This window comes from Panthera pardus, unplaced genomic scaffold, assembly GCF_024362965.1.
Source record: "Panthera pardus isolate Hobbes unplaced genomic scaffold, ASM2436296v1 HiC_scaffold_19, whole genome shotgun sequence".
NCBI classification, from domain to species: domain Eukaryota; kingdom Metazoa; phylum Chordata; class Mammalia; order Carnivora; family Felidae; genus Panthera; species Panthera pardus.
The window spans coordinates 18,375,079-18,397,884 of record NW_026526754.1 but is presented as its reverse complement, the minus strand read 5'-3'; the positions used below and the strand labels follow the sequence as shown (position 1 = coordinate 18,397,884).

The following is a 22,806-nucleotide window of genomic DNA, read 5'->3' as shown; positions in this document are numbered from 1 at the left end:
ACAACTGATGCTGTAGGGAGAATGACTTAACATTTAAGAATTGATTCAGCAATGGATAGAATTTCATAACAATGAAGAATGGGCTTCAAAGTCCAGACAGAGCTGCTTGTTAATCCTACCCCTAAACAATGACCTTGAGCAAAGCAGATTGTTAACCTCTTGTAGCCTCTGCTTCCACATCTGTAAAATGAAGATGATGCTTGTGTTATTTAACCATTGCTGTATAAACACCTCCCAAAATTCATGTGCTTAAAAGAATCTTTTTTTTTTTTTTTTTTTTTTTAATTTCTTCAGCATCTGTGTTTCAGATGAAGTCATCTGCACTTAGTTGGGTGACTCTGCTCAACTTGGCTGGTCATAGCCACATGACGGTGGGTTGGCTGGGAGTCAGTGGGAGTGGCTCTACTCCACGTGTCCCTCATCCTCCTTGGAGCCACAGGCTAGTCGAAGCCTGCTCTTCTCATGGCGATGGCAGAGGGACAAGCCGGCGAACCCAGCCATTCAACCCCCTGGCAAGACTTTTGTCACTCCTGCTAACATGCCAGTGGGCGAAGCAAGTTATATGGCCAAGCCAAAGTCAAGAGCTAGGGACTTCTGTCCCTGCTCCTCTTCCCTATTTTCTTCCTCCCCCCACCTCCTCTCCCCTCCATCTACCTCTTCCCCTTCTTCTAAGTCTCCTTCCTCTTCTCTCTGTGAGCAGTTTGAGGAGGAAAAAACCCATGTTTTTTTAACCTCTCTCCACCTGACACCTTGTGGGTACCTGATGCATGTTGACTGAAAAAACACTGTAAGGGAGTTTGCACTAAGCTCGTGAAAACACATGTGCTCCTGCACACGCACACACACACGTGCACACACACACACACAATTGGAGGATGTTGGACACGTTCTGCTTCTGAGTAAAAAAAAATGACCTCAGCCTTGTCAAACGCTTCAGGAGAGAAAAAACATTTTCTCTCTATGCCATCATTTGCTCAAAGGCAGATCCAGAGTGTTAGTTCAAATGTTTCTTCTCCCCCGATTATCTTGTACAAAGCTCTCCATTTGGGACTACTTGCAGGCTTCCTTGTCATTCTCCAGCTCTGGTTTATATAAAAATGGATCATTTGTTGAGGCAAACTTCAAAGCCAGAGAGTGCCCTAAGTCATAAATGGTTCCGTCGTTTAATTCAGGCATAATCCTATTAGAGACACAGCTCTCAGGGCTGGGGAATCCTTTTAGGCCTCTTTGATCAAGGGAGCACATTTGAGTTCAGCGGCTTCAGCTGCCCAAGCCCTAAAAATAACAGGGAACCCATTTAATATCTGGAAATGTCAATTTCTCTCATTTCTGGTGAAAGAAGTATATTCTCAAGTGGACCAGTAACCGTGTCTGAATTCAAGGGAAAGAGTTGTGCTGTGTTGCCCAAATGTGGGGCACCCTTGCCGGTATGCCAAAGAACTTAGGTGACATTAAATTGTGTCTGGAGGCATTTGCTACCCTGCTGGCTCATTAGCCATCTTCAAACCATGTTTCTGATTGCAGGAGATGAAAGTTACAGTTTGGTCTTTGTTTTTTGCTTCTCAAACTCTCGTTAACTTTTTCATCTCACGGGGAACATTAGAAAAGATGCTCAACGTCGCTCCTCATCAGGGAAATAGAAATCAAAAGCACACTGAGATACCACCTCATGCCAGTCAGAGTGGCTAAAATGAACAAATCAGGAGACCATAGATGCTGGCGAGGATGTGGAGAAACGGGAACCCTCTTGCACTGTTGGTGGGAATGCAAATTGGTGCAGCCGCTCTGGAAAGCAGTGTGGAGGTTCCTCAGAAAATTAAAAATAGACCTACCCTATGACCCAGCAATAGCACTGCTAAGAATTTACCCAAGGGATACAGGAGTGCTGATGCACAGGGGCATGTGTACCCCAATGTTTAGAGCAGCACTTTCAACAATAGCCAAATTATGAAAAGAGCCTAAATGTCCATCAACCGATGAATGGATAAAGCAATCGTGGTTTATATATACAGTGGAATACTACTTGGCAATGAGAAAGAATGAAATCTGACCATTTGTAGCAACATGGATGGAACTGGAGGGTATTATGCCAAGTGAAATGAGTCAGGCAGAGAAAGACAGATACCATGTGTTTTCACTCATATGTGGATCTTGAGAAAGTTAACAGAAGACCATGGGGGAGGGGAAGGGGAAAAAAAGAGCTACAGAGAGGGAGGGAGGCACACCATAAGAGACTCTTAAATACTGAGAACAAACTGACGGTAGATGGGGGGTGGGGGAGAGGGAAAAGTGGGTGATGGGCATGGAGGAGGGCACTCGTCGGGATGAGCACTGGGTGTTGTATGGAAACCAATTTAACAATAAATTATATTTAAAAAAATAATAAAGAAGATAAAGGGCATGTTGAACACAGGAGCCCACCTGGAAGAGATTCCAATAGCCAAAGTTGGAATAATTTGAGCAACGAACTAAATAAAGATAATATAGAATTATAGCCGCCCCGCCCCCCCCACCAAAAAAGACTGGGGTTCTTTGCACTGTGCTAGCCTCTGCCTCCCTGCCGGCCTGCAGTCTCTGCTCAGCCCCGCCTTTCTCTCCTGCCCTCCTTCACACCGCTCCAGCCGCCTTGTGTTAACATTCCAGACCTGTTCCCACCTCACAAACTTAGCACACTTTGTTTCTTCTGTTTTGGAAGGTTTTACCCCCAGAAATCCATGTGACTCAGTCCCCCACCTCTTTGTTTTTTAAAAAAAATTTTAATGTTTATTTCTGAGAGAGAGAGAGAGAGAGAGAGAGAGAGAAAACCAGTGACAGCGTGAGTGGGGAAGGAACAGAGAGAGGGAGATAGAAGCAGGCTCCATGGTCTGAGCTGTCAGCACAGAGCCTGACGCGGGGCTCGAACCCATGAACTGTGAGATTATGACCTGAGCTGAAGTCGGACGCTTAACTGACTGAGGCACGTAGGCATCCCAATCCCTCACCCCCTTCTGATCTTTGATCAAATGCTGCCATTTCCATGAGTCTAGCTCTGTCCACCCTGTTCCAAGCATCCCCCCATCTCTGGCACCTTCTGTCTTCCGGCTCTGTTTTGTTTTATTTTCATAGCACTTTCCACTACTCATCACAGTATAAAGTCACTTACGTGTTTACTGTGCATCTCCTCCATGAGCAGATAAGCTTCTTAAGTGCAGGGATTTTTGTCAGTTTGGTTCTGTGCCATATTCCCAGGATTTAGGACGTGCCTGGCTCATAGAAGATGCTCATTAAAGATTTGTCGAACGGATGAGTGACAGAACTGCTTTTTGGCTTTGGTGGATGATAGTGTTTGGCTGGGGTTTGGTAATGCTGCTCTGTTTCCGTTGGAATCATTTTTACCTGGCCTTTCTATTTAAGGCAAATGACACTAACATCTGGGCCCACAGTTCCTGGACCGGAATTCCTTTTAACCTTCCGCATTCTGATTCCTCAATTATCTGCCAGGCCTCTAGAGTTCATGGCAATATTTATCACACTCTTGGGATCTTTCCTAGTCCAGTTGAAATATGGGTCTCATTGGGTTTGGAAAGGTACATTTTGAGGCCCTATTTCAATTTATGGTTTTCATTTGTTTTTCTGAGTTTTTCACGTACAGTCCGCATTTTTCATGATCGGGGAAATGAAATTTGTGGACAGGAGGGCTGCGTGCTCTTCTTATGTCAGCTTGCTTCAAATGTAACGGAAGAATTCACCCATCAAGTTTAAAATGGAACTCTACCCTGAGCGCCATCTCGGAAGGATGAGAGTCCTTGGAAGTGCTTGGAAGGTAGAGTCCAAGAGTGAGTGGGCTTGCCTCAGATCGAGCAAGGAAGGCCTTTCCAGACACTCAGAGAATTTATTGTGAAGAAGCACCAGCCTCGGAGAAATTAAAAAAAAAAAATGGTGAAAAAGCATCAAGGAGGCAAAAAGAGTCGGGCCTGAGCTTGACAGTGGTTGGGAGGCAGAAGTCTGTGACTCTGAGTAAACAAATTCAGATGTACCTGAGCTGTCCTCACCCAGCGGATGCAGTGACCCAGATCACTCGTGAGGCAGCAGGTGTATTGAGCTGCTCTAACGTGCCAGGCACCATGCTGCGTGCCTGCCACCCAGTGATGAAGGAGCAGAGAATGGAGTTCATGTCCGGTAGGCAAGAAAACAAGCCAACACTCTAAGTAATTATCCGTTTCCAAAGTGGGGGAATATCTCTGAAGGAAGAGGGAAGAGAAGTGGTCCGAAACTAGCAACAGGGGTCAGAGACTATCGGGCTCTGACTCAGACTGGAGGGAGAGCATCTAGCATGCAGTGGGGACGTAGGGCTCTGACTTAGATTAGGATTCAAGCTGAAGGTCTGGCCAGGCCATGTGGTGGGGTCCCCAACCTCTGCCCACTTCTCTCTTCACCCATGAGCTCCTTCCTGTCCTTTTCTTACTCATCTTCTACCCCTAGGCCGGTGCCCACCAAGCCTGGCTAAAGATTGGAACCTGCTAGGGGGACTGCAAATGGATAACCCTGGGGCCCTTTGCAAACTTAGGGACTCTGAGTCTCCAGGGATGGGTCCAGGGAATATGCATTTTGAAAACCACCCCTCACATTGTTCAGGTGGCTCATGCTTGGGGGCTCTGTTTCGGGAGAGCTTCTGAGAGTCCCCCAGTTCTCCCACCAAATGACGCTCTGGGACGTTTGGCTTCTGCTCCCGCATCTGCGTTCCCTCCGTCATTACTTGCCATCTCTGACCTGTAGCCCAACCACACGGGACTGTAGCAGTTGACTCTCGCCTGCCCGTCTCCTTTGCCTGTTTGGAAGGCCCTTGAGTGCAGGGTGGGGATTTCCATGGGTGCATCACCAGCATGCCTTGTGAGAAAGTAAAGAATTATAACAGGCAGCACTGACATGGCACTTACTATGCGTCTGACAGTGTCCTGATACTTACACAACATGTCAAGTCCTCCCAGATTCCCAGGAGGTAGATACTGTTGTCATCCCTACTTAATGGGAGAGAAAACTAAGACACACAGGTATTAAACAACGCAAACACGTAGCTAGAAGTGGCAGAACCAGGCATCCTGATCCCAGAATCCAGATCCTCGAGCACTGTGCACTTAGTGAATGAACGAATAAATGAATGAATGATTTTTGTGTCACCCCATCCCATTTTATCCTTGAATAATTAGGACACACTGTGTTGGGGAAGCCCTTAGAATGGTAAGAAGCTTTGATCTCTGTTAACACAAACCCTGTTTTGACTCATCCCCAGCTTTTGAAGATTTCATTACAAATACCTTGAGACAGGCGGTGGACAGAAAGTCCCCAAAGGGAGGGATTTCCTAGTAAATAGCCCTTGTCTTTCTCCTTCCCCCACCCCCTAGCATCACTGTTCCCTTAATGCACATTGTTAAACTGTTGATACTAAGGCACTGTTGGATATCCACTGTTGATGTCCATGGGTGGTTCTTGCATGGGGCTGAAGCAAGATATGGGGAACTGATCGTAGTTTACAAACCGATGCATAGAGGGAGTCTCTGGGTTGTGTCCAACGTCCTAAAATGCCAGAACTCTCTTCTCTTGCAGCGTGTGCTAGGTAAGTCAGGTGTGGTTATTTACTCAGACCTGCTACAACCGGGCACTGCACAGGTAACACCACTTAGCTCATAGTGGCTCCTTCCCCTGATGGTTGGATGGCTTGACCCAGCAGACATTGCCAATCTGCTGATTCACTGGTTCCCAATCTTGGGTCATATCAAGATCACTCGGAGAACCTGGCAAAAATACAAAGTCCTCGGTCTTATTTCAAGGATCCTGGGCTCTTGTCTTTAGTAACTTTCCTTGTGATCCTGATACACAGTTACTTTTGAGATCCTCTGTAGTAAGACAACGAGCCCTGCACCTAAGGAAATATCAGAATTAACTAGGGGAGCTTTTAATGCCAAGCAAACTGGTGCCCAGGTGACTCTGATTCAGAATCATGCCTCGGGCTTCATTCTCACCTGCTGCACGCCGCCGGCAGTCATGGGAAGACAGTAGGTTGGTCGCTCCTCCCGAGTCCCAAATACTCCAACTTACTCTTCCCTCCCAGGCTCTGCAGTCTCCTGTGGGAAGATCTGCATGGACCCAGCATCCTTGCTACAGAACCCTGGGACTGCAGGCTTTTGTCAGGTAAGGAGATCTTTGCCTTTTATTTTGAATACAGTATTTTTGGTCTAGGTCGCTTTTGGGTTGGCTCTGTTTTTTGAAAGCCAGATCAATGTGGTTTCCTAAAGTCTGAGGCTGGATATCTGTTCTACGCGGCTTAAGGTAGGCCCTGTCTCTAACGAAGGCTATTTCTGTGCCACGTTTTCCTAAGCCTGTTCCCACCCAGCCTGTCTTCCGTTCTCCCCAAGTGCAGCAAGATTGGAAGGGTGGTTTTGTTACAAGAGAGGAGACTGAAACACAAGGGAGAGGCTGGGGCGATAGCCGAGGACTTCTGGCTCTAAGCCGGTGCTTGCAGAGGCCGTGATGCGCCAGCCCCTGCGCACCGGCTCTCTTGACAGAGGAGGGTCCTTGACACTGCGGCCCAAGGTGGGGGTTGGGGAAATCTCGGAAACTGCACCAACCGCGGCTTCTACCACAAGCCATAGCGACGCTAGCTAGACTTAGGGCCCTGGTGATAAATTGGCATTAATGAAATCTTAATAATCTAGCCACGAAGAGCAAAACAAAAATCCATAACGAGCCTTGATGGGCCATTAGGTGTTAATAGGAATACTACAAATGCCTGACAGGGTGCGTTACGGAGCTCAGCGAGCCTCGCCCAGTCCCTCACAACCTGTAATGTCTCAATATCTTCACTGTGTACATAGATGCTGGATTGGGGATGATAGGGACTAAGATTGTGGGGGAGGGACCGTGCAAGTTCATGGTGGCAAACCTTCACTCCCCACCAGAAGAGACGGGTTTGGGCGAGACTTTGAAACTCTGACCTTCTCTTTCCAATCTGTAAAATGGGAACAAGACATTTTCTTTAGTCTTTTACTTGAGAAGGTGGAAAAAGGCCATACGGTCTTGTCTTGCTTTCCCCTCATTTCTAGGTAAATTGGTCACCTTTTCACATGTGGCTTTTGTAGTTGTCTCGGCCTGTCTGCCTGCCGAGTTTCTTCTTTCGAGGTGTCAAACTGTACATTATGGATGTTCAGCTTTTTTTCAGCTATGTCGCAAATATTGTCTCCCTATCTCTTTTTTAAAATAACTGTACTGAAGTATGACTCACACACCATAAAATGCAACCGTCATAAGTCTACCGTTCAAGAATTTTAAGTGAATTTACAGAGTTGTGCAGCTTCACCACAATATACTTTTAGACCTTCTCTGCCAACCCACAAGTTTTCCTTGTGCCCATTTGCAGTTAATCCACACTCCCACCTCCCAGCCCTTAGCAACTACTGGTCTGTACTCTGTCTCAATAAATTCACCTTTTCTGGACTAAATGGAATCATACAATATATAGTCTTTTCCATCTGACTTCTTTCATTTAGCATAATTGTTTTTAGGTTCATCCATGTTGTAAGTGTCAGGACTTCATTTCTTTCTGCTGTTGGATAGTATTCCATTGGAGGGATATGCCGTGTTTGTGTCCTGCTCAGTCCCTGCTGTGTGTGTGTGTGTGTGTGCTCATGCATGTGCATCCTCAGCCAAGAATGTGCTGTCCCCAAGACCACAACTTCAAACAAGTAAAGCCATGGGCCTTCCCTGCCTCCAAGATAGTCACCTTCGCTGATAACACCTGCAGGTTTGGGCATTGTCCTGGTGGGCATGTGAAGCTGTCACTCCTCAAAGCTATCCGCCCTGGCCGGATCTCTGCCAGCTAGGCACTAGCCCTCTGGTGATGGTGGTGGTGATGGCAGTGGTGGTGGTGATGGTGGTGGGTAGTCAGTTCTGGTCGCAGTCCAAGGCGAGACTATTGCAGAGTCCCCCTGTTCTTAGAGAAAGTCTAGCGGTTGTATACGCACAAACACTTCACAGGTTGTTGTGTGCCTTTGGTGATGTCCAGGGCTCTGAAATGGTTGTTTTTGTTAATTTTTTTCAGCTTTAGAATTGCTTTTAGGGTAATGATTTGCTGAACTCCTCATCCTTGGCTGGAAGGCTCACCTTGCTTCTCAATCTCTTGATTGCTTTCAACTCAGCTGTGAGGTCTATTGTCATAGAACGATTTTAATTTTAGTGTGGGTGTATGTGTCATTGTTTCTATTTTGGCATCTATTTTTTTGTCTTGTTTAGAGAGACCTTCTCCCTCCTGAGATCACTAACAAATTCCCTTATACTTTCCTCTGATACTTTTTTACAGCTCTGTGACTTACATGTAAAGGCTCCTGATTCATGCACGATTGCTTTCTAGAAGGATTGTACACATGTATTATTCCAGTGGAAAAGTATTAGAATTTAAAAAATCCTATGCTAGCTAGTGTTAAGATTCACATATATTTTCTCTACATTAAAGGTGTTTTTTAATTAGTTGTTTATCTTGTTTTATGAGTTTATGCTGTTTGCCATGTATTTCTTATGGAGTCTCTACACAGAAGATATTGAGCCCGCGTTTATGATAATTGCTGCAAATATTTCACCAATATGCTGTTTGGGTAGTAAGTGGCTTTATTTTCTGATGATAGGAATATAAAATCATTTTAGAAAAATGGAAAAATGAACACAAGAAAAAATTGGAAAGTACAGTTTTATTTAAATTTTAGTATTGATGCTTTTTGTGGTCTGTATAAATATAAACACGTATTTACACAAAAAGTCCACCTGACATACCATATCTTTTCAATTACCATATCATGAACCTCTCAAGGTCAACAGAATTGTAGTGATTGAAAAGTATTCTATTATATGGATATATGGATATACTCTAATTTTATATCATTTACTCCCTTCACTTGGTCACGTGGGTTCTTTGCAATGTTGTATTGTCTACATAACACTCTGAAGAACAAATCTGGAACTAAATTGTGATGGATGCCTTAATCATTTCCTGGCATACTTTGTCAGAGAACGTGACGATTACCAAAGCTTTTGATGCCTCTTGACAAACCAGCCTCCGGAAAACTTATTCTAGTTTACATTTTCATTGGTGGTGTATAAAAGTAACTTTACTCTGAGAACAGCAGGTGTTACCATTTTAAGAAAATCTCTGCAAATTTGGGAGGCAAAATTGTATCCTTTCAATGTGTTAAGAATAGATTCATAAATTTATATATTTTTATAAAAAGTAAAAAACATAAATGTATGCACATGTGCGTTTGTGTGCATATATCCGCATACTTATATATGTGTATGGATGTGTATATGTGTAATGTTTAATTGCAATGATTTAGTTACTAATAAGTTTAGACCGTTTTTAATTCATGCAATTGCATTTCTTCTATGAATGGTCTCATCATGTCACCTGCCCAGTTTTTAATGTTCATTTATTTTTGAGAGAGACAGAGCGTGAGCTGGGGAGGGGCAGAGAAAGAGCGAGACACAGAAACTGAAGCAGGCTCCAGGCTCTGAGCTGTCAGCACAGAGCCCGACGTGGGGCTCAAACTCACGGACTGACTGTGAGATCATGACCTGAGCTGACGTCGGACGTTTAACCAACTGTGCCACCCAGGTGCCCCTACTTGCCCAGTTTTTAAAGGAGTATTGATCTTTTTCTCATTGACTTACATGTTTTTAAAAACCGTACTTTCTTTTCACTCTAGTTAACGGTGTTACATGAGACTTATGGGTTCCTTACATATTTTCATTTGACAAATATAAGACTACAGTATTTTATAGTGTCTTTCTTAATTTAGACTGTAGTGAATCTAATTCCATATCAGTAGTAAATGTTTATATTAATATCAAGAAGATGGCATTGTTTTACCTGCTCTCATTATTCTTTTGCCACTGTGGTAGACCGATTGCACAAGTCAATCAGAAAGTTCCCAGTTCTCTATCCTTTCTCCTCCGTGTGCTCTCTGTTATAAGACTTTGCCCTTCGTCCCATCCAGGCATGGAGGCTTTAGTCTACGTTGCCTCTGAGACTTGCTTTGGCCAACTGAATGGGGTGGAGGTGACAGTGGGCCGTGATTGTTCTTTCTCTTGGAATTAGGCCACTGTCATGTGAACAGGCCCGGGGTTGGCCTGCTGGGTGCTGACAGACAGCGCCCGGTCACCATATTGCCTTGGCAGGCACGAAGCCCACTGCCAGACTGGTACATGACGGTGTCATTGACCACCAGACCCAGATGACCTGCCAGCTGACCAAAGGTGCATGAGCAAGTCAAGGCCAAGATGGTCCCAGACAGTCCGGAGGAACAGAGCCCTCCAGCCACTCCCTGGAGTTGTTAGTGGTAATACATGGTGGTGGTTTTAAAACTGCTACATGTTGGGATCATTGTTAGGCAGAAACAGGTTTTTTTTTGTTTTTGTTTTTGTTTTTTTTAAGAAAATGAGGTCATGAAGACTTGGGAGTTCCTTTTACTCTACATGTGGTTGTGATTTGATATGTATCCTATTTTTTCATGATTATTTTAATTTAATAGGTATCTTATAACAATAGGGGAGTTTTCAGTCTTTACCACCAGTCATTTTATACAAGGTGCTAATGTTCGAGTTCTTCATTTTGAGTTACCTCTTGTTCTGTTTTTGTGCATATTGATGAAAAAGTGACGATGCAGCCTGATTTTAAAATGCTTCTGTTAAAGTGACCGTTTATGGTCACTTCTGCCATAATTTGTACAAGGCAGGAGAGAGGCGCTTTCTGCTGGTTTCTCAACTCCAGGAGAAGAGGGACTGCTTTTGTGTCAGTTGAGATAATTACAACAACTTCAGAACGTTCATGGTTGTCACATTTGATGAGTAAACTAAAATTCCACTCCCTGAAACAAAAACACAAAGGGTAAATAAAAATTCCCTATTAGCAATAAACGAGTGAAGTTAAAGTAGAATCTTACTGAAGAGCTTCAAACGAACTAGGCAGAATTCAGTGTTTCTTTAATGAATCGCTAATATTTAATTTCTTGGTATATTTAAAGCATCGGATTCTTCTCCAACTCTGACCTTTATATTCTTGGATGTCATGGTTTGTGCATCAGATTCTTGAAGCTTTATATCAATAATCAAACTTTCTTAATCTCTCAAGTTCATCTGTGACCTCTGTTTCTTTTTGTTTGTTTGTTTGTTTCTATTTTAGAGAGAGAGCAGGTGAGCATGTGAGCATGGTAAAGGGGCAGGGGGAGAGAGGGAGAACCTTAAGCAGGCTCCCTGTGCTCAGCAAGGAGCCTGCTGCTGGGCTGGATCCCATGACCCTGGGATCATGATGTCAGCCAAAATCAGGAGTGGAACGCTCAGCCGACCGAGCCACCCATGCACCCCTGTGACCTTTGTTTTAAATGCGATTTTAATCCAGGCTAAATGAAAGATTTGGGATTTGTTTTCTATTTCCCCTAGTATTTTAGTGATTTTATTCCCTACAATCATAAATGAATGTTAAAATTCATGTGTCACTACTTATCTAAGAATGTCATTTAATTATCTTCAGATGCTTCTGTCCATTTGGCTGGGTATAATATTCTCAGGCTACGCATGTTCGAAAAACCGTTTGCAAGGGCCTTGTTCACTTTTCTTCCGCCCTGTGCTCTTGGAAGGCCAGCCTGATTTTTCTTCCTTTATGGTTAACCACCGTTTTCTACCTGACTCCTCTTAATTGTCATCTCTTCTTGGATTTAAAAGACAAAGCCCACAAACAACCACAGTGAAACAGGTTTTTGTCTAGCTATTGGTTCCTTTATGTTGATTTTGCCTGCTTTTTTGCTTACAGATCAACTTATTCAGCTTCATTGTAGCTTTGCATTTTACTTTTGTTTCCTTTGTTTTGGTTCTCTGCAACATCGATTACCCATATGTTGGACTTGGAGCTTTGCCATTTGTTTTTCTTCACTACCAACTTCCCCTTCAACTTGTATTTGCTCTTTTAGTTGGTGTTCTGTGAAAAGCACACCAAGCTTGTTCTCCACTTTTTTTTTTTTTTCGGTGTCAATTTTACTTGCCATGGTTTTTAATGCTATTTCCTTTTTAATTCAGTAAAGGGTTTTGTTTTTCCTTACATATGTCGGGAACCATTATATCTCTAGGTTCCCTTATCTACATGTCCTTGTGACTGCTCTCCCCGGAAAGCAGACCCTATGCGTGTACAGTTAAGAGAAGAAAACTTGTAAGGGATGAGATACTAAGCTAGCCGACACAGTGGCACCTAAAACCAAATCCCAAATCGAAACTGTAGGAAATGGTATAAAACACGTGCTCCAAATTATCCCATCCGGTGTGAGGAATCTGGGGTATTTACACTGTTAACGGATGACCCGGCGGAATAACCAAGCGGCACTCAGAGATCTCGGAAGGCAGGGGGTTTATTTCACACTGGCGGGCTCTGGATGAGATCACTCTCCAGAGGTCTGAGCCCCAACACAAATTATAGTCTGTTACTTCCGCGTTAGTAGCAATTTGGCGCATGCGCGGCAAGTGGAGTAGGAAGAAGAACCCGGAATGGGAGTCTTCGGTCGGGCTGGAGTTTCCCTATCAGTCCCGTTGGCCATCTTATACCAGATTTCTCCCTATCAGTACAGCACGCCTGCCAGCCAGTGCTTAAGGGCTATCTGCGGGGGGATGTTAATATCCCAGGGACCACAGCTCGCCTCCTCCAGAGGCTGAATGGGTTCGGGAAGCCTGAGGGCAGACATCTGAAAAAGATGCTGGCCTTGGCCCTTGTAAATGAGGCTAGTGTGCATGGACATTATAAGGAGCCTTGAGGGACTATGAGAAGAGTGTTACTTTTGGCCACATCAGATGAGAAGAAAATCAGCAAAACTAGTTGCTGCCCTGATAAAGCCAGGCTGACAAGGATGTGAGTAAGTGCACTTTAAATTCAATTCACTTCTGCCACTTCTTGGCTGTGTCTCATATCGCTAAGACTGCATTTCCTCATGTGTAATTTAGGTATCCTTATAGGGTACCTTCCAGAGTCAAATATGATAGTGCCTGGTGTCTAACAGGTGCTCAAATAGGTATTTATTTAAAAAAATTCAGTTGTGATTTTGCCTTCAAATGCAGCTTTGGCCATATCCTTTAATTTTGTGATGGAGTATTTTTTGTGGTGTTTTAAATGTGCTGTGTGTGTGTGTGTGTGTGTGTGTGTGTGTGTATGCTCCTTACCTCACTTGAGACCATTTTAAAAAGCTGCCCAGCTGCCAAGCCTGGGCAAACAAAAAAAACTGAAATAACAAGACTTTGTACTTGTTTTGTGTTTTGATGTTTAAAGGACTTCTTAAATGTAAATCTTTTTCTGAGAGTACCTTTGTGAGGTTTTATGGATGAAGAATTATGCTCAGAGAGGTTAGGCAATGTATCCAAGGTCACAGAGGAGGAAGTAACAGTGTCAGAGCTAGAGCTCTCTGACTCGCCTTCTGGTGCGTTTTCACAGTGTCCTTTGTGTGGTAGTCAGATACTGGCCCCCAAAGATGTCTACGTCCTAATCCTCTGAACCAGTGAATGTTATCTTCTACGGCAAAAGGGGCTTTGCGGTGTGATTAAGGGTTGTAGATGGAGAGCTTTTCCTGGATTATCCGCACGAGCCTAATTGAATGCGAAGGGTCCTTGTAAGGGAGGGCGCAGGAGGGTGTGGGTCAGAGAAGAAGTTGTGATGGAGAAGCAGGTTTGGAGAGTTGACAGGGCAGGGAGGTGGGGAATACGAGGGGAGGAGACAATGAGTGGGAGAGAGATTGGAAGTCACTGTGTTGCTGGCTTTGCAATGATTGAAGGGACCCTGAGTAGAGGAATGGTGGGGGCCTCCAGGAGGCAGAAAGGGGAAGAAAACCATTCTCCCCAGGGAACCTCCCAAAGGAATGTGGGTCTGCCACCAGCTTGATTTTAGCCCTGTGATTTCAGACTTCCAACCTCTGAATTGTTAATAAATTTATGTTTTAAAAGATTTATTTTTAGGGAAAGAGAGCAAGTGCGGGGGGAGGGGCCGAGAGGGAGAGAGAACCTCTAGCAGCCTCCACGTTCATGGCAGAGCCTGACATGGGGCTCGATCCCACCACCCTGGGATCATGACCTGAGCCGAAATCAGGAGTCGGATGCTCGACCAACTGAACCACCAAAGTGCCCCAAATTTATGCCATTTTAAGTCATGATGTTTGTAGTCATTTGTCACACCAGTCATAGGAAACTGACACGCTTTGTAATGGTAAGCGATTTGCACACCCACAGGTGCACTTGAGGTGTTTAGAAATTGCTTATTCGTTTTCCATGCTAGGAACAGTAGTAGGAAGGACAGGCAGGGATAAAGGCAGGTTCCTGCCAGCGAACACCTCAGAGCTGAGAGCAGTAGCGTGGAACATTAGAAGGCTTTGACCGTAGGTTCAAAGAGACCAGCTTAGATCCTGCATGAGTAGAGAGAGTTCAGAAGAGGTCAAGGTGCAGCTGGAGCAGAGAGATGGGACCCGGCTGCCCTAGGTCGCGGGAACAGCATGTGCGCAGCCACGGGAGGAGGCGGAGGAGGGCGGGGCGGGTCAGAGGTAGCACGGGGAGCAGCCAGAGCAGCATTCGGTATGCGTGGAGGATGATGACAAATGTGGCTGGTCAGGTGCTTCTCCTCTATGCCCACGCTCCCCAGGTTCTTCCCGGTAACAGCTGGCCTCTGTGCCTATTCCCCAGCGCACCTGTGGGCTTGCTTCCACTGCTCCGGGCTGGGATCTGGTCTTCTCAGCAGAGGAGGGAGAGCAGGTCAGCATCTGCTGGCAGTTCTCCTGGCTCCAGAGGGGCCTTCAGTCTGCTGATTCATAGGCACTGAATGTCAATAAAAATAATCAAAGGAAACCAGCAGCCCAGAAACAATATTAGCTCCAGGACTCGTAGGGTACATGGGGTAGGAGAATATCGGTGCAGTGTGCCCTGGGGTGCTGGCCCAAGCCCCAAGGTGAAATGGGTTTTCTCTATTAGTAACAGATGCTGATCAAAAGATCAAATGGTAATGGTTTAATTTTATATGTCGAGGGGAAGACCACGTTCTTTCCTCTTTTCTGTGTATCTCATCTTGGAGTTGGGTCTTCTCTTCTGAGGTCAGCTCTGAACATTTCCAGGTTTTCCAGGAGAGCTCTGGACCCTGTACCTGGAGCCTCCCTGCTGCTGGGTCTCAGGTTTGGTTGAGCTCATAGCCTTGATCCTACTACTTTTTTTTTTTTTTTTAAGTTTTTAACTTATTTTGAGAGAGAGGGAGTGTGTGGGAGGGGCAGAGCGAGGGAGAGAGAGAATGAGCATATCCCAAGCAGGCTCTGCACTGCCAGCACAGAGCCTGATGTGGGCATCCAACTCACAAACCATGAGATCATGACCTGAGCCAAAACCAAGAGTCAGATGCTTAACCAACTGACCCACCCGGACACCCTGATCCTATGACTCTTTGACACCAGCATTCAGATTCCCTCTACCCTGCCCGTTAAGTAAAATTCAGATAGCAAATACTCAGATATCCAGCTCATGTTAAAAAAAAAAAATCTAGGTGGATCGGTTTTGAGTGTTAAAAGTAGGAAAGGTAAAAAAGATGAGATACTGACTTGGCATGCTGGCTGTTTCTTTAGCATCCCTTGCCTGGTTTCATTAACCAAGTTTACTAGTCATGTCTTCCAGCTCTGCCCTTTCCCTTGTGCTGCGTGGACAGAGCCTAACACCCAAAGGCTGAGTCACCTGGACACCCGTGTTCTCCCTGGGGCTCTCTCGCCTCAGTGTGTGTGTTGTATTTGTGTAGCACGTACTGTATGGCAGGTATTCTTGTAAGCACTTAAAGATATCACTTTATTTGATTTTTGTAACAATCCTACCTGGCAGTGACAATTATTACCCTGCGTGAGCAGGGGAGGGTCAGAGAGAGAGGGAGAGAGAGAGACACAGAATTGCAAGCGGGCTCCAAGCTGTCAGCACAGAGCCCGATGCGGGGCGCGAACTCCCGAACCGTGAGATCATGACCTGAGCCGAAGTCGGATGCCCAACCGACTGAGCCACCCACATGCCCCAGTTTGGTTTAGTTCTAACGCTGCCTCTTGGGGAATGAGAGATTTGGTCACTCTGCAGCGTCCTCTTGCTTGCCAACCTCTTCTCTTCGTTAGAAGCCACATCTCTCACGCCTCACGGTCTTTTGCCTTCTCTCACACCAGCCCTGTGTGCCTGCCGAGGCCGAAACCTCTCTGCTTGCCTGGCCCTGGCCCAGGGAGTGCCCCCCTCTCCTCCTCCTCCTCTCTCACTCTGTGCTACCAGGCCCTGAAGGCCGACCCCAAGGGAAGCGCTCCAGCTCCCTGGGCCTGCCACCACCCACAGATGTGCCCTGCTCCCAGACGTACAACCAGGCCCTTTATTGGAAACTGACAAGTGGATGCCAGTGGACGAAGAGCTTAAGTATCCTGCTGTATCCACCTCACTTGCCACCCACCCCCCACCACCCCCCACCACAATCCCAGAGTTTGGGACAGAAGTGTCCGTGTTCTTTCAACAGCTCCTTTGAAGTCCCATCACTCTTCTGTGGGACTTAAGGGGTGTGCTAACCTCTTAGGGTCATTCAGTAGCACTCCAGACAAGGTAACTGGAATGAAGGTCTGCAGGATCCAATCTTCTGGACCGTGCCTTGGTAAAGATACATCTCTTAAGTTGCCCCTGTGCCCTGTACAGAGAGTGGTTTGATTTTCTGAGTGCAGCATGGTCCTGGGCAATTCTCTTCGATTTCTTGTTCCTTCCATCAACACGTATAGACAAGTCAGGCCCCGTGTAAAGCACAGGGAAACCAGAGAAGTTCCTGCCATAGTTGCTGTTTCATTGAGATCATCCCCTGGGCGGAAAACAGATAAATGGGCAATTACATCAAAGGTGGAGAAATGCTATGATAATAGCAAAAAAGTGGGAGAGACAGGTAACCTACTTCAGGGTAAGGTCTTAGGAGCTGACCCTACACTGTGTCCTAGAATAAGTGGTGGTTATCTGTGTGCAGGAAAAAGACACTGTTCAGGTGTAGGGAACAGCATACACAAAGGTGTGAATAAGGGAGAAAACATTTTTGAATGCTGCTTAATGTGGCAGTTGATCATGGGATTAAGACTTGCCAAACAAGGGGTGCCTGGGTGGCTCCGTTGGTTAAACTTCCAACTTCGGTTCAGGTCATGATCTAACCGTTTGTGAGGTCAAGCCTTATATCAGGTTCTGTGCTAACAGCTCAGCATCTGGAGCCTGCTTTGGATTCTGGGTATCCTTCTTTCTCTGCCCCTCCCCTGCTCATGCTCTGTCTCTCTCTCTTAAAAATAAACATTAAAAAAATGAAAAAAAAAATAGACTTCCCAGTCAAATGGATACTCTTGTGTAAGAATTGATGTTTGGCACTTCAGCAGCCATCTTGTGATCATGAGGCTGTGAGCCAGAGGATTGGAGCCAACTCATTTGGGATGTTTTGTAAAGTATTAAGTATCCTTAGGATCTAAGCCACCCTTTGTTGTTGTTGTTGTTGCTGTTACTTTCAGCTGGAAAGATATTAACTGATACAACTTTGATAAGGAATTTGGCCTTTATAATAATGAGAAGACCTAAAATGTTGAGTAAGCAGTCTTTTTTCTAGACATGTCATGTCCATGATGGGTGTGTGTGTGTGTGTGCACGCACGTATACTTGAGTGTATTTTCCCAATACTGCATACTCCGGTTGTGTCCTTACATTATTGGTCTCAATAAGTATCAGTCTAAATGGGGGATAGATGGAGACATACCTCCATCCCTTACACTTGCTGGAAAACAAAACCTTTGTGAACGGTCACCCCCATAACAAGCCACGTTCATGCAAATATTCACAAGGAGGATGCCAGCTCTCCTCACACCCACCCTGCAGCTTTGGAAAACTTTTCAAGTTCATCATTATTTAGAAAGTTAATGCTTATAATGAAAAGGTTTGTCTTTGATGTGGGAGTGTTTTCGAAGCCTTGGTGACCTATATTGCCGACGCACTCTGTGTACGAGGTGAGGCAGGGACCGGCTGGGGAATTACCCGTGTTTAATGAACACTAAAATTAGAATTTGACTGAAATCCACAGAAATGGCTCGACAGCAAGTTCGAGATGCCCCTGGGGAGCTGTGGGCAGCTCAAATTTACCCACAGGCGTTTTTGAAAATGTTTTCTTTTTTTTCTTTTTTTTTTTCTTTTTTTTTTTTGAATCAGCATAGTTGGCTCTTTTGAGCGGAGAATCCTGCTTGTACCTTGTACTCATAGTTTCCCCGCCTCCCCCCTCCACCCCAACAGTGATGCTTCGGGGACAGCTAACGGCCTCTGTGGGCCTTTGTCATTTGGTCATGCCCTAGTGAGCACAGAGCATGGAGCCCGGCGATGGTCCGTTTCCCCTGTTGCCGGTGGCCATGCTCCTCATGGAACGTTCTAAGGGAAATCACAGCATGACCAGAGGTATGGTCAGCCAAAAGGGACCCTAAATGTCTTCCTGTTCTGTGAACCCCAAAAAGGGGGCCTCGAAGTTAATTTTGATGTTCAAAAAGGCCTAATAGAAATTCTCTGTTTAATGAGAGCAGAGCCCCACGTGAATAAACGAGCTTAGTTTGGTGATGATCTCTCCAAACCTAGGAACCATATAAATGAAGCACTTAGGAAACAGAGTCCCAGATGTTGACAAAGGGTGGGTTTGGAGAAACGTCCAGAGTACTCTGTGCCCGGGCCTCTCACCCCGGTCTGGACACAGGTGCTCCACTCGTATTGGAATTCTCAGTAAGCATTTTATGTGCTTGTATAATTCTAAGACTTCTTTTTGGTTTGAAGCTATAAAAGCATTTATTATAAGTGCTTGTTTTAATAAGTAAATAAAATGCGTGTATTGAAATGTAAGCACTCCCCACGCTTGTCAGTTTCTGTAAGGAACTGATGTTAACATTTGATGTGTAGTATTCTTTAGTTTCTTCTATTCTTTATTTTTAAATCTTTCTAAAAACATTTTTATTTATTTTTGAGAGAGAGAGAGTGTGAGCAGGGGAGGGGCAGAGAGAGAGAAGGAGACACAGAATTGGAAGCAGGCTCCAGGCTGTGAGTTGCCAGCACAGAGCCCGACGTGGGTTTTCAACCCACCAACTGTGAGATCATGACCTGAGCCAAAGTTGGATGCCCAACCGACTGAGCCAGCCAGGCACCCCTAGTTTCTTATATTCTTATGTAAACATACAAATATATAAAGTATATATTAAGTATAAATTTTTACTTAAAATTACGCCAAAAGTACCTTTCTTCATGTATATGCATCCTCTAACTCAGAAGAATTGTTCCATAAAGTTCTACACTATTCTGACTTATCAGAATTTATGCATCACTCCCTATAGATCCGCTCATTCACTTTTCAAAATACATTTTCGTGTGTCCCCCTCTCTGTTACTACTACCCAGATCCAGTGCCTCTCAAACTTGAGAGTGTGTAAGAATCACCAGGTAAACTGATTAAAATGCAGATGCTTGGGCCCAGCTCCCAACAATTGTGGTTCAGTAGGTACAGGTCAGTCCTGGGAATCTCCTTTTCCAAAGGTCCTGGGCGTGGGGTGATACTGCTGGCTGAAACCCGGCTTTGAGTAGCTCTGCCCTGGTCTAAAGTCAGTCACCTCCTAGTGTGATGGGTAAATTCGTGTCTTAACTCACTGGCTCTCCCACACCTCCTCTATCTACTTGTGATCTGTTCTTGGTGCAGCCAGAATGATCTTTTGGAAACAAAGCTCATTAAGCTTGTCACTGCTGAAAACCTTTCAGTATAATCTTTTGTGGGGTGGTCTCCCAGGACCTGCCTCCTTTCGTTCCCCCCACCCCCTTCTCAAGGCTCACTCTCCTTGGCTCTCTGCCCTTGAGCCACGACGGCTGTCTTTCGATTTCTCCTACTTGCCTTGCTCCCTGTAGCCTCAGGACCTTTTCATGTGACTTAGCTGCTTCTCCCAGTGTCTTTCCTGCTATCCTTTGCCAGCATAGTCCTTTGCACGTAGTAGAATTCAGAGAACAGCTGTGGAATAAATGCACGTATAAGGCAGCCCCACTATCTTTACAGACTTGGCCGACTCTGAAATGGACTTTTTGGGGAGCCGAGGTGTGCAAATGACACCTACTTGGTTTGTTTCTATTCTTCTCCAAGGTCAAATCGAAACCACCTGTGCTTTCCAGGAGGCAGAGCAGACTGGAACTACTCTGAGCTGCTCCCCAAGGTGTGATATTCATTAGTTGCAGAGAGAAAATTCATCACTAGCATATTGTGTTCCATGTTGCCCGCCCTCGAATCCAGACCAGTTGCTGCTGGAGGTCTTGGCTGGTGATGGCCAGAGAGCACAGTGGCTAGGCTACAGCCACTATAGAAACTGCCCCTCTGTGTGTCTGGTTTTGCATTAACAGACCCCCTTCCCATGCCTCTCAGCCTCTCCCTACTCTGTCTTAAGCACACCCCTGTGTTCCTTGGCAGTCCGTTCTGGACTTCTGGACAGTACAGCCTGCCAAAATGGATAAACAGGAGGTATTTCCTATGTTATGCCCACCCAAACCATAGTTCCTTTAAAGTGTTCAAATGTTTCCGTATCCTATTTAAAAAAAAAAAAAAAAAAAATGCTGGGACCCATCCGTCAGATTCCATCTTGAAAATTAAATCCTCCCTGAGTTCTCCTATGACTGCTCCCCCCTCCCCCCACCACCAGTTTGGGTCTCTCCACCAGCCACCTCCTTCAAAGCATGTATTTGTAGTCTGTATCCTCACACGTAATTAAATATGGGAGAGAAACCACTTTAGGGACAAAATCATGATTATTTTGGCTTTTTTTTTTGCTAGTCAATCTTCCTCCCCTCAGTCTTCGGTGGCTGGCACGTAGTAGGTGCTCATCAGACATGTGCTTTATGCCTATGTGAACGCGTGGACAGATTCACAGCACGCCCCCTGCCCAGTCCTTCACACACTCTAGGCCCCAGATAGAGTCCTGTACCCTAGGAAACAGCATGCTTCTTCAAAAAAAAAAATCTTTGCCTTCCCATGGGATTCTCCCTCCTCCTGAAATTTCGTCTTCTTCCTGGTTTCCTCTCTTCACCACGAAACACCTCCCCACCCGTTGAGGCCGAGTGCCAGTGTCAGGGGCTCTGTGGTGGCTTCCCAGGTGCTCGCGGTGAGTTTATCTCTCCCTGGGTTGAATGTGACTCCTGATGGCTGTGAGCCCCACACTGGGTTTGAATCCCGATCATCCCCCCTTTAACACCAATAATCCACACCCGCACCTTAGACACTCTGCTTGAACATGTTCACCAGGGGCCTGGACCCCGTGATTTTTTTCCAATGGGAAAGATTGTATGGCATTATATAGCAACCCCAAAGCCTTAACACATTTCTTAAATCATAACGAAGACTCAGTAGAATACCCATAGATGCAATAAGCTATCATGTTAGAGTGTAAAATGCTTAAAAGTTTGCATTTGAACACCAACAGATCACACAGATGTTATCTATCGATAGGTTGTCTTGTCTGCTGTGAGGCTGTAATGTATTTTATTATTAAAAAATTTCTTAATGTTTATTATTTTTTTTTTATTGAGAGAGAGACCGAGCACGAGCAGGGGAGGGGCAGAGAGAGAGGGAGACACAGAATCTGAAGCAGGGTCCAGGCTCTGAGCTGTCAGCACAGAGCCTGACATAGGGCTCGAACTCACAAACCGCAAGATCATGACCTGAGCCTAAGTCAGATGCTTAACCGACTGAGCCCCCCAGATGCCCCTATTATTATTATTTTAATGTTTATTTATTTTTGAGAGAGAGAGATAAAGAGCAAGTGGAGGAGAGGCAGAGAGAGAAGGAGACACAGAATCCGAAGCAGGTTCCAGGCTCTGAGCTGTCAGCACAGAGCCCGACGCGGGGCTTGAACTCCCGGACTGCAAGATCATGACCTGAGCTGACGTCTGAGGCTTAACTGACTGAGCCACCCAGGTGCCCCATTTTTTTTTAATTTGAGGCTGTAATGTATTTTAGTGCAGCCACGCCTGAGACATGTGTCCCATCTGTTGGCCTTCAACTAGCTCTTTAAAATATCTACATGTCATTCTGACATTATGCTGATTTTTGTCTGGAAGGTCATGCAATTCTTTATTTGCACATTGTTTTTAAAAAATATGTTGCCCAGAGTTTTGGGGATGTAAATATATATTTTCCTTGATAAACACTGGTAGAATAATGTTGAGAAATAGTTGCATATTTTTGGAGAAGTAGTTACATTCTTGAAGTTTGAGTATTAAAAACCAAAGTGTTCTGCTAGAAAAATGTTAACTGGGGAGATGTTCTCTCTGAAAAAAAAATACCACATTTTTTCCTAAAACCAGCCAATCAATAGCACCACCTGGAGAACTTTCGCTTAAATGATTCATAGTCTCCTCCCCCCAGAGATTCAACATCAATAACTTTGGGGACCTGGGGATGGGGCCCTGCAATTGATCCCCAGTTATTTCACATGAACAACCAGGTTCAAGAATGATTGGTTTAGATTATGGTCTTTGCCAACTAGCTCATGAATTTTTCAGTGACAGGAATTCCTGTGTGGCTTTATGCTTGGGTGTCTGGAATGGAGTGGTGTTCCAGTGGAGTTGAAGAGTCCTGATGCTGTGTATACAGCAGGCCTGCTGCCGTGCTTATTCAGAAATATTTGTGTGGCACCAGATTCTTTGAAGATTGTCCTTGCTACCTCTGCTGCAGGGCAAGATGAGGAATCAGTTGAAG

General features: G+C 45.2%; 1 long non-coding RNA gene across 1 annotated transcript in view; it reads left to right on the top strand.

The window, feature by feature from the left end:
* Positions 1–6,167, top strand: part of LOC109245663 (uncharacterized) — a 146,200-nt gene extending 140,033 nt beyond the window's left edge. The window contains exon 3 of the long non-coding RNA XR_008423577.1: positions 6,089–6,167. This is a non-coding gene — a long non-coding RNA (uncharacterized LOC109245663). The remainder of the gene's footprint in view (positions 1–6,088) is intronic.
* Positions 6,168–22,806: the final 16,639 nt, after the last annotated feature.